A 10,640-nucleotide genomic window follows, 5' to 3' on the forward strand; every position below is an offset into this window, starting at 1 on the left:
CCCTTGCTCTGTAGAAGACCACCCGCTGGGACCTCCCCTTCCTCTCTGTGTCCATCTCCAGCCCATCACAGTTTTCCTCCTCTTACTCAGTGCCTTATGCCAGCTCCAACCCCAGCAGCCAATGTAGAACCCACAGGGCCCTCTGACCAGGGAAGCAGGTAGGCTGGCTGCAGATCATGCCCCTCCCCCAGCTCCTCCATGTCTAATCCCCCAGTCTCACCCCCAGCTCTGTATCAGACCACCTGCTGAACCTGGCCTCTCTGTGCCCACTTCCAGGGGACTCAGCAGATCCTGAACACCCTGCTTTCCTCCCTCCTGGGGACCCTCCCAGTGCCCTCTCCTAGCTCATCTCCATTTTTGCCTGTGAGCACCCAACCTAGAAAAACATCTTACCTGGAAGCCCCAGTGGCCACACCAATGATGATTCCAGAAGAATTTCCTACCTGACAACACACAGCTACCACACTCTCTTAAAAACCAGAGAGGGTAACAGAAACCAAGAAACAAAATACCCACCCAACAAAGAAAAGACCAGATATCAGCACCTAGAAGTACAATCTCCCCAAACCCAGATGCCTAGATGCCAGCTTAAAAACCTAATACACAATAGCCACAATAATATGTTTCCACTAGAGCCCAGCAACCTCACTACAGCTGGCCCTGAGTATTGCAGCATAGCTGGAGCACAAGACAGACCTTAAAATAGCCTGTATGAATATAAATCCTTAGACAGGAAACTAATAAATCCCTTAAAGAAATCTATGAAAATAGAAACAACAGTAGGAGATGGATAAAACACTTCTAGATCTGAAAATAAAAATACAGTCAGTAAAGAGAACCCATACTGAGAGAAGTTTGCAAAGGAAAACTTTAGGAATTCAAATAAGAACCTCAGAGGCAAGCAGCATGAACAGAATACAAGAGATGGAAGAAAAGAATCTCAGGGACTGAAGACATGATTGAAGTAATACCTTGGTCTGAGAAAATGTTGAATCTTTAAAAATCTTCGCACAAAACATCAAGGACCTCTGGAACACTATGAAAGGAACAAATCTAAGAATAATAGAAATAGAAGAAGGAAAAGAAACCCAGGTCACTGTCACACACACAAAAAAATATTTTTTCCAACAATATCATAGAAGAAAATTTTCCTAACCTAAAGAAATGTCTATCAGATGCAAGAAGCATACAGAACACCAAATACACTGGCCCAGAAAAGAAAGTCCCTTCAGCAAATAATAATCAAAACACTAAGTGTACAGAACAAAGAAAGAATATTATAAGCTGCAAGGGAAAAAAGACCAATAACATATAAAGGCAGACCTATTAGAAATATACCTGACTCTAAAGTCCAGAAGGGCCCGGACAGATGTTCTACAAAATCTAAGAGACCACAGATGCTAGCCCAAACTATACCCAGCAAAACTTTCAATCATGATAGATAGAGAAAGAAAAACATTCTATGATAAAACCAAATTTAAGCAGTATTTATCTGCAAATCCAGCCCTAAAGAAGGTACTAGAAGGAAAACCCCAAACTAAAGTGGTTAAAATCACACCCAAGAAAACACAAGAAATAAATAATCCCAGACCAGCAAATCAAGAGGGGACACACACACACACACAGCCCAAAATAATGGCATTCAACAAACACTGTTTATTGATATCTCTCAACATCAATGGTCTCAATTCCCCAATAACAAAGACAGACTAGCAGAATAGATGTAAAAACAGAATCCATCTGTCTGTTGAATTCAAGAAATACAGCTTAACATCAAAAATAGCATCCCTTCAAGTTAAAAAATAAAAAATGGAAAAAAGATATTTCAAGCAAATGGACCTAAGAAGCAAGCTGGTGGAGCCATTTTAATGTCTGAAAAAAAAATAGACTCCACACCAAAACTAATTAGAAGAGATAGGGAAGGGCACTAAGTACTTATTAAAGGCAAAATCCAACAAGAGCATATTACAATTATTAATGGCCATGTATCAAACACAAGGGTACTCAAAGCTCATAAGAGAAACACTAACAGCCTAAATCACATATAGGCCTTCAAACACTGATACTGGGTGACTTAAGTACCCCACTTTCACCAATAGACAGGTCATTGAGACAAAAACTAAGCAGAGAAATGCTGGAGCTAAGTGACATTATAAACTGCATTAGTAATTAAGAGATATTTGGAGAACATTTCATTCAAACACAAAAGAATAGCCTTTCTTCTAGGTACCTTGTGGAACTTTCTCCAAAGTTGACCACATTCTTGGACACACAGCAAGTCTCAACAGATACAAGAAAATTGAAAGAACACCCTACATCCTATCTGACCACCAAGGATTAAAGTTGGATATCAACAACAGAAACAACAGAAAGCTTACAAACTCATGGAAACCAACAGCTCATTACTGAATGAAAAATGGGTCAAGACAAAAATTCAGAAAGTAAGAACTTCATAAAATTGAATGAAAATGAATACAGAACATATCCAAACTTATGGGAGCCAATGAAGGTGATTCTAAGAGTCAAGTTCATAGCATTAAATGTCTACATTTTTTAAAAATGGAGAGATTTTATACTAGTAACAGCACAAGCTAAGAAAATTAAGGGTGTACAAGTGACCCTAAAACTCTCACCAGGAAACTCCAACTGATAAATACTTTCAGCAAAGTAGCTAAATACAAAATTAACTCACAAGAATCATTAATTCTACTATGTACAAACGACAAATGGTTGGAGAAAGAAATCAGGGAAACAACACTTTCACAATAGTCTCAAATAATATAAAATAGCTTGGGGTGACTCTAACCAAGAAAGTTAAAGATTTATATGACAAAAACTTTAAGACTTTGAAGAAATAAATCAAAGAAGATATCAGAAGATGGAAAGATCTCCCATGCTCATGGATTGGTAGGGTTAACACAGTAAAAATGGCCGTCCTACCAAAGGCAATCTAAAGATTCAATGCAATCCCCCATCAAAATTCCAACACAATTCTTCACAGATCTTGAAAGGACAATTTTCGGTGGAACACACACACACACAGAACAGCATAGCTAAAACAATCCTGAACAATAAAAGAACCATGGAAGGTCTCTCCATCCACAGTTTCAAGTTATACTAAAGAGCTATCATAATTAAAACAGCATGGTATCGAAACAAAAACAGACACATTGATCAATGGAAACAAATTGAAGATCCACACATCTTTGGACACCTAATTTTTGATAAAGAAGACACAAATACACATTAGAAAAAAAATGACAGCATCTTCAACAGATGATGCTGATCAAACTGGATATCTGCATGTAAGAAGAATGCACAAAGATCTACACTTATCACCCTGCACAAAAAACAATTCCAAATGGATCAAAAATCTCAACATAAAACCCTATACACTGAACCTGACAGAAGAGAAAGTGAGGAATAACCTTGAACTCATTGGCACGGGAAGAGACTTTCTGAATAGAACATCATTAGCACAGTCACTAAGAGTAACAGTTAATGGGAACTCATGAAATGAAAAGCTACACAGGAAAGGACACTGTCCATAAGACAAGATGGCCACATACAGAATTAAAAAAAGTTTAGGTTTTTTTTTTTTTTTGGGGGGGGGTGTTTTGTTTTGTTTTACCAACTACATATCTGATAGAGGACTGATATACAAAATATATAAAGAACTCAAGAAACTAGATATCATTAAAAGAAATAACCTGACTTAAAAATGGGATACAGATCTAGATAGAAAATTCTCAAGAGGGGAAACTCAAATGGCTGAGAAACACCTATGTTCAGTGCCCTTAGTCATCAGGGAAATACAAATCAACACTACTTTAGATTCATCTTACACCTATCAGAATGGCGAGGCTCAAAAAAGCAAGTGACATTTCATGCTAGTGAGGACATGGAGTAAGGGCAATATTCATCCAAACTGCTACCACCACAATGGAAACCAGTGTGGAGTTTCCTCAGGAAGATGGCAATCAATCTGCCTCAAGATCCAGCTATAGCCCTCTTAGGCATATAGACCCAAAGGACACTCCAGCCTACCACAGAAATGTTTGCTCAACTATTTCATTGCTGCTCTATTCACAACAGCTAGAAATTGGAAGCAAACTAGATGTACCTCAGCAGATGAATGGATAAAGAAAATGCAGTACACACAATGGATTATTACTCAGGTGTTTAATAAAAATCAAATCATGAAATTCATAGGTACATGGATAGAACTAGAAAAAAAATAATTCTGAGTGAGGTATTCCAAACCCAGAGAGCGAAATATGGTATGTATTCACTTACATGTAGATATTAGCTGCTAAGTCAATGGTATTCAAGCTACAATATATAGAGCCACAGAGGTTAGGTATAGAGTAAGGGACTGGCAGAAACAGATCTTGTTAGGGAAGGGAAACAGAACACGTAGTTATGGATGGTGTGGGAGGCAAAAAAAAAAAGGTAGGATCAAGTGGGGAGAGAGAAAAATGTGGGGGATGAGGGAATATAGGGAGAATAGCTAAAATTAAGGGGTATTTGAGGGATAAAATGGAAACCTAATAGAGTAGAAGCTTTCTAAAATATGTATATATGAAGGCTTTATAACTGAAATTGCCAAATAATGGGGGAGACAGAACCCCAATTGGACATCTCTTTTCACCAAATGAAACTTCCAGTACTAGGACTGGGTTACAACTAATTGAGTTGTTGGCCAAATGGGTTCCATGGGAACCCCGAAACAACTCAGGCTGTTATCAAGACTATAGTTTGTTTTTCACAAACTGACAGCAAGGCCCCATTGCTGAAGACAACACCTACACAACTCACTGAACATGGGGAAGTCAAGCTGGTGCCTGCACAGACCCTTCACCCAGATGTTCTACTGTCTTCGATGCAGGAAGGTATTCTGTATGCTATCGTACGAGAAATATCAACACCAAGCCAGTCACAAACCCTTAGATCCACAATGGTGTCTTGCCCACAACATATGCTAGTGCAATGGTGCCACAGAGTAACCGAGCAATATCTGATTTGACTTAAGGCCCACTGCATGAAATGGAATCCATACTCAACACTGCATGGGTGATGGAGAACCTAAAACTAAATAGCAGAGACCTGAGGTTTAACAAAGAAGAGGCTGGGTGTCGTGGTACACACATTTAAAACCAGCACTCGAGAGGCAGAGGCAGGAATATCTCCGAGTTGGAGGTCTCCCTGGTCTACAGAGCAGAGACAGCCAGGGCTGCACCTTCTGCTATAATCATAGATCAGTGCCCTGCTCAGCCATCATCAGAGAAGCTTCCTTCTACAGCAAATGGCAACAAACACAGAGACCCATAGCCAGACATTATGCAGAAAACAGGAGACATTAGAACACTCATCCCTTTTTAAAGGGATGTTTCTGTAAAATTCCTCCCCTCAGGGCTCAGGGAACCCTATGGAAGAGGAGATGGAAAGATTATAAAAGCCAGATTATAAAGAACACTAAGAAAGGGGGCTGGAGAGACGACTCAGAGGTTAAGACCACTGGCTGCTCTTCCAGAGGTCATGAATTCAATTCCCAGCAACCATATGGTAGCTCACAACCATCTATGGTGAGATCTGTATACCTAATAAATAAATCTTAAAAAAAAAAAAAAACCACTAAAAAAATAAGTTTCTCTAATTCAACATGAGCAGAGCTCATGTGAACTCATAGAGACTCAGGCAGCATGCACAGGGCCTGCACAAGTCTGCCCTAGGTTGTCTTCAGTTATGTTATGCTTTCTAGTTTAGTGTGTTTATGAGATTCCTGAGTGTGGGAACAAGTGGGTCTGTTTCTTGTGCCTTCTCTTGGGCTCTTTTCCGTTTGTTTGTTTGTTTGTTTTGTCCAATTCTAATATACTCTTTGTTTTATCTTATTTTTAAAAATTGACTCTTCTTTCTGAGTTCTGGGATTAAAGATGCATGCCACCATGCTCAGCTCTGTCTTGTTGGATATCTTAGAGAGTTTGTTTGTGGTTTGGTTGCGATATATCCTTTAGCAAATCCCTCCTTTAGTATCATCCATGAAATCTTGTAGTCTCTCACGTTACTTTCTTTGTACATGAGCTTGGATAACTTGGCTTGGTATAAAACTGTGGCCTATAGTTCTTTTTTTCAGGAGTATACAGCTCCATTTCTCTCAGCTTCTATCATCAGATACGTGAATTCCCACGCCAGTCTGTGTCTTTTTCTTTAAGAAGTAATGCCTGAAGATTTTTTTTTACTCATTTTCTTATTAGCATTCAAGAATTGTATTGAGATTTGCTGAGATCTTTTCTCACCAACATAGTATGGAATTCAGTATATGCTTTCAGCCAACAGGCCACCGTTTTAAAACTTAAATTGTACTACTGTTAAGTATTGTTTCTGACCTCCTGAAGTTTGATTTGTTGGATTTTATTTTTAGCCCATTATCCAAGTTGTTGTTATAAAGAATAAAAATCCCAACTGTTTAATTTCACCAATAAAGACATAGGAGTCAGATGCTGGGATGAAAACCTCCTAGCTGAGAGAGGCAGAGAAAGCACCCAGCAGATCTTCCTTCTCAGCTGATGTCCCAGAAGGGAAAAGTCTTTCTACTCAGCACGTGTCCCAGAAGGAAAAAGACAAAAGCTCGGTAGCGCACCTGACAGCCCAGGAAGAAAAAGCCAAAAAGCAGCTTCTTTTCCAACCTGTCTTAAATACCCTTCTTTCAAAGGGTATTTAAGGTCCCTCCTTTCTACTTAATTCCTATCAGCTGGTTTCTTTCTCTGCCTTTTGACCTAGGGTTAACCTAGTTAGATACTGTGTACAAAAAACTCTTGGATTAAAGGTATGTGCTTGGGCTTAGCCATTCCATAATCACTTGTTTACAATAAACAGAAAGTTCTTGGATTAAGGGTGTGTGTTAGGGCTGAACTATACCAAACAAAAAAACAGGTTTTTATAGTTTACAATCTGGGGTTCACAAATGGGATCAAAGATCCTGCAACATACAATCTTTTGTCTTCATATGTTGTTATGCTGTCTTTTCCTCTAATCATTGTGGTTTTTCAATTATATTTGTTTCATTTTATGTGTGTGAGTGTTTTGCATATATATATATATATATATGTATATGTATATGTATATGTGTGTGTGTGTGTGTGTGTGTGTGTGTGTGTGTATGCATTACACAAGTGCCTGGTGCCACAGATATTGAAGAAGGCATCAGACCCTCTGGAATTGGAGTTAGGGCTGCATGTGGGTATTGGGAACTGAACCCCAGTCCTGTGCAAAAGCAACAAATGTTTTTGGTTTTTGTTTTTTTGTTGTTGTTGTTGTTTTTGTTTTTTGCGCAACATATGTTCTTAATTATTGTGCCACATCTCCAGTTCCTGAAGTTATTGTTTTTACTCTCATCTTCCAGTCTTGAACTTTTTTTCTGCTTTTTCTTCCAGGTTTGCCCTAAACTTGGTATGAACAGCTAATCCTCTTGTCTCCACCTTCCAAGTGTTGAAACTGCAGGCACGTGCCATGGCTCCTGGCTCTTTGGAGCTGCATTGCTTTTTCAAATTCTTCTCCACATGGTAAAGACTCCTTACATTTGATCTTTCTTGCCACTAAACTGTTACTTTCTCTAGCAGTTTCGTTGGGGTTGGGGGGCGGGAGCATGTAATTGTATTTGCAACGATGTATCCCTTTTGATGGACGAATCTTCTACAGTGTATTTTTTTATTGCTCGATGTTTGACTGGATCACCAGGTAAGGTCATTTAAGTGCCCTAAAATGAAGCTGTTTGAGGATTAAGGAGGAAAAAGATGCTCCCTTTGAAGTGGTTAACATGCAGAATTCAGTCTGCCTCTGCTCCTTTCTCTGGTGAGCCTGGAGGAAGATGCCCTGACCCTGCTCTCCCTGTCCCTCAACAACCTGCATGCAGTGTGGTACACCTAGCTGGTCTCTTCAGCATCTAACTGCCTTCACAGAAGCCTGGTAACCAGTTATGCTTGTCAGAGTGGGCAGTAATTTCCCAGGAGCTCCTTTTTTTCAGTGATGCCCTTCATTGTTAGCCTTTTGGTGCTGTTAGACTCTAAGGTGTTATCACCTGGAAGAGCAGGCTGCTCTGGTCTCACTCCTGGGGTCCAGCTAACCCCAACACTTTGATTTTATCCACATTCCTGTGGACCCCAAACATTGTTTTGCTAAGAAGAGCTAGAGTGTATTTGGAGATAGAGAGAAACAGCTGTGTTCCAATGGACAAAGGATAGAAATGGCCCTGGGGGCTTAGAAGCGTTTTTCTATTTGCTGTTTGATAACAGCATTGTATTTGAGTTTTTCATCTTCAGAGTTTATCAAAGTAAGTATATTACATATTGTCCTTTTCTTCTTCCTCCCTTTCTTCCTTCTTTTTCTCCCTTCCTTTCTTTTCTGATCTTTTTTATATTTGAGACAAGATCTTTCTAGAGACCCCAGACTGATCTTAAACTCTGAGATTGTCTATGTCAGCCTCTTGACCACTGGAATTTCAGGTATGTGTGCTGCCATGTCCAGCCCTTCATGCTTCCACTCTCCCTCTGGCCTATTGATGAAATAAATGATACCAGCATCGCTGGAGGTACAGAACACCACCACCATTCCCTAAAGAAACCTTTAACTCCATCCCTCTCTTTTCTATAAGTTTCTGCTTTCTTCTCTTTTCCATAGACCATTGAAAACCCCAAGCTGTGTGGAAAGGATCACCTACAGCAAAATTCGCAAGTGAGTCTTCTGATAAATCCCAGCCCACTGGGGGCTCTGCTTCCTCTCCCCAGGTACTGTGAAAGTTACCTATGAATGACCTGGTGATTAGAAATGGTCTTTGCAGTTAGTTGCTGTGTGCTGTCTCCAGCAGGTGGTGCCAAAGCATAGTTAATAGAAGTCAGTTTTGCGGCTCGGCCAATACATTAAAAAAATAATAAATAAATTGGGTTTTGCGGCATTTTGCATCTTTCTTTTGCTTCTTGCTTGTGTGTGTGTGTGTGTGTGTGTGTGTGTGTGTGTGTGTGTGTGTGTGAACACGCACATGCATGTTAGTTTGTGCATGTGTAAGTGCTTTGTGGTGGTCCCAGGACAGTCTCAGACTTTCCCCTTCCATCTTGCTTGAGACTGGATCTCTTCCTCGCTGCCTCAAGCTAGCCCAAGAGCTCAGAATGATTCCCTCTTTCTGCCTTCTGTATCACAGGCACACTGCAATTGCACGCCACTCTCTGTGTTTTACGTGAGTGCTGGGGATTTGAAGTACGTCTGTTTACTTGCATGTCAAATTCTCTACCCACTGAGCCATTTCTCCAGCCAAGCATTTGGAGGCTTTTGATTTAATTGAGTAATAATCAAAGCTTTGGATAGTCCACCCTTAAATTACTTCAGGTCCTGGACCTGAAGAGTCACCGACATTTCTCTTGTCCCAGTACTTAAGTGGCCTCCCTGTCCCATGTCATCTCTTGGAACCCCCTGACATTCTCTCCTCCAGTCCACTCTTCAAAGGCTTCCCTGGATGGGCATTAAATGTGGTATCCCTGGACAAATACCACATTAAACTGATTAAACTAAAGGCCAGTGGGTCCTGGCAGGGCCTGGCTGTTCCCCTGGTCCAGTTGTTCAACTCGAGCCACGTCACTTGCAGGATGGTGCAGACGCCAAAGCTGCTGCTGTCTCTACTCCACCGAGACCCACCAGACCTCAAGGTCTGGTCTTGGTCTTGCTTCAGCCTTCATGGAGAAAACAAAAGCAATGGGAAGATGACGTTTACAGTCCCTCTTCCTCACCCGGCACACCCCGCACCCATTCACCTGCCTGTATTTGGGGCCGAATTCTGCTCCTTCTCCCTGCCCCTGCTCCCATTGAAAACATCACCATCACCCCATCTGGTCCCAGGCCATCAGTTCCACAGATTTCCCCCTCTTCCCTCTCAGTTCCCATTTTCTTCTGAGCTTTTCCCTCAACCCCAGTTAAGCATACTGTTTCTTCTAGACCCTGAACTTGCATGAGCTGCCGCTTTCCTCTTACCCACATTTTCCTCCAGGTCCCACCCCAAGCCTTTGCTTTACAGCTGATTGTACTAAAAGAGTACTCCCAGCACACGGCACCAAGTTCTTCCCTGCCAAATGTTTTCCTTCCGACCCTTCTGTTGGCGTCACCGTCACCTCCACGGCTTCCATCGAAGACGTCCTTGCCCCCGTCAAGGCTTCCTGAAGCAATGGGACAGTTCTAAACGTGCACCCGTGCTGGATCACGTATCAAGCCCTCTTTCTCAAAGCACCCCCAACCGTGTTCCTATTGTCGTTCGGGAAGCTCCCTGGCTGCTCTGTGTCACGTCCCACCTGAGAAACCCACATTTCCCACTGAGCGTCTTCTCACTTCTGTCTGCAAGCTTTTTCTTGGTGAGGCGGGAGATACTGTGCCCACAAAGGCAGCTCCTCTTGGCTTCATCAGCATCTCCATAGACTGTGTCTGTAGGACAGCACTCTGCTCCTCCTAAAGGCTTTTCTCTCACAACATATAACAATATGATGCTTCCTGTGGCTCTGGACAAAAACCTTGAAGCTGGCTTTGATCTTCCTCTTACATTTCTCTCCACTGTGTGGGAGGATATGTACGTGTAGAGGAAAATCTCCGGATGTCATTCCTCA

The sequence above is a fragment of the Psammomys obesus genome, unplaced genomic scaffold, assembly GCF_907164565.1.
Source record: "Psammomys obesus unplaced genomic scaffold, mPsaObe1.curated_primary_1811, whole genome shotgun sequence".
In the NCBI taxonomy this organism is placed as follows: Eukaryota; Metazoa; Chordata; class Mammalia; order Rodentia; family Muridae; genus Psammomys; species Psammomys obesus.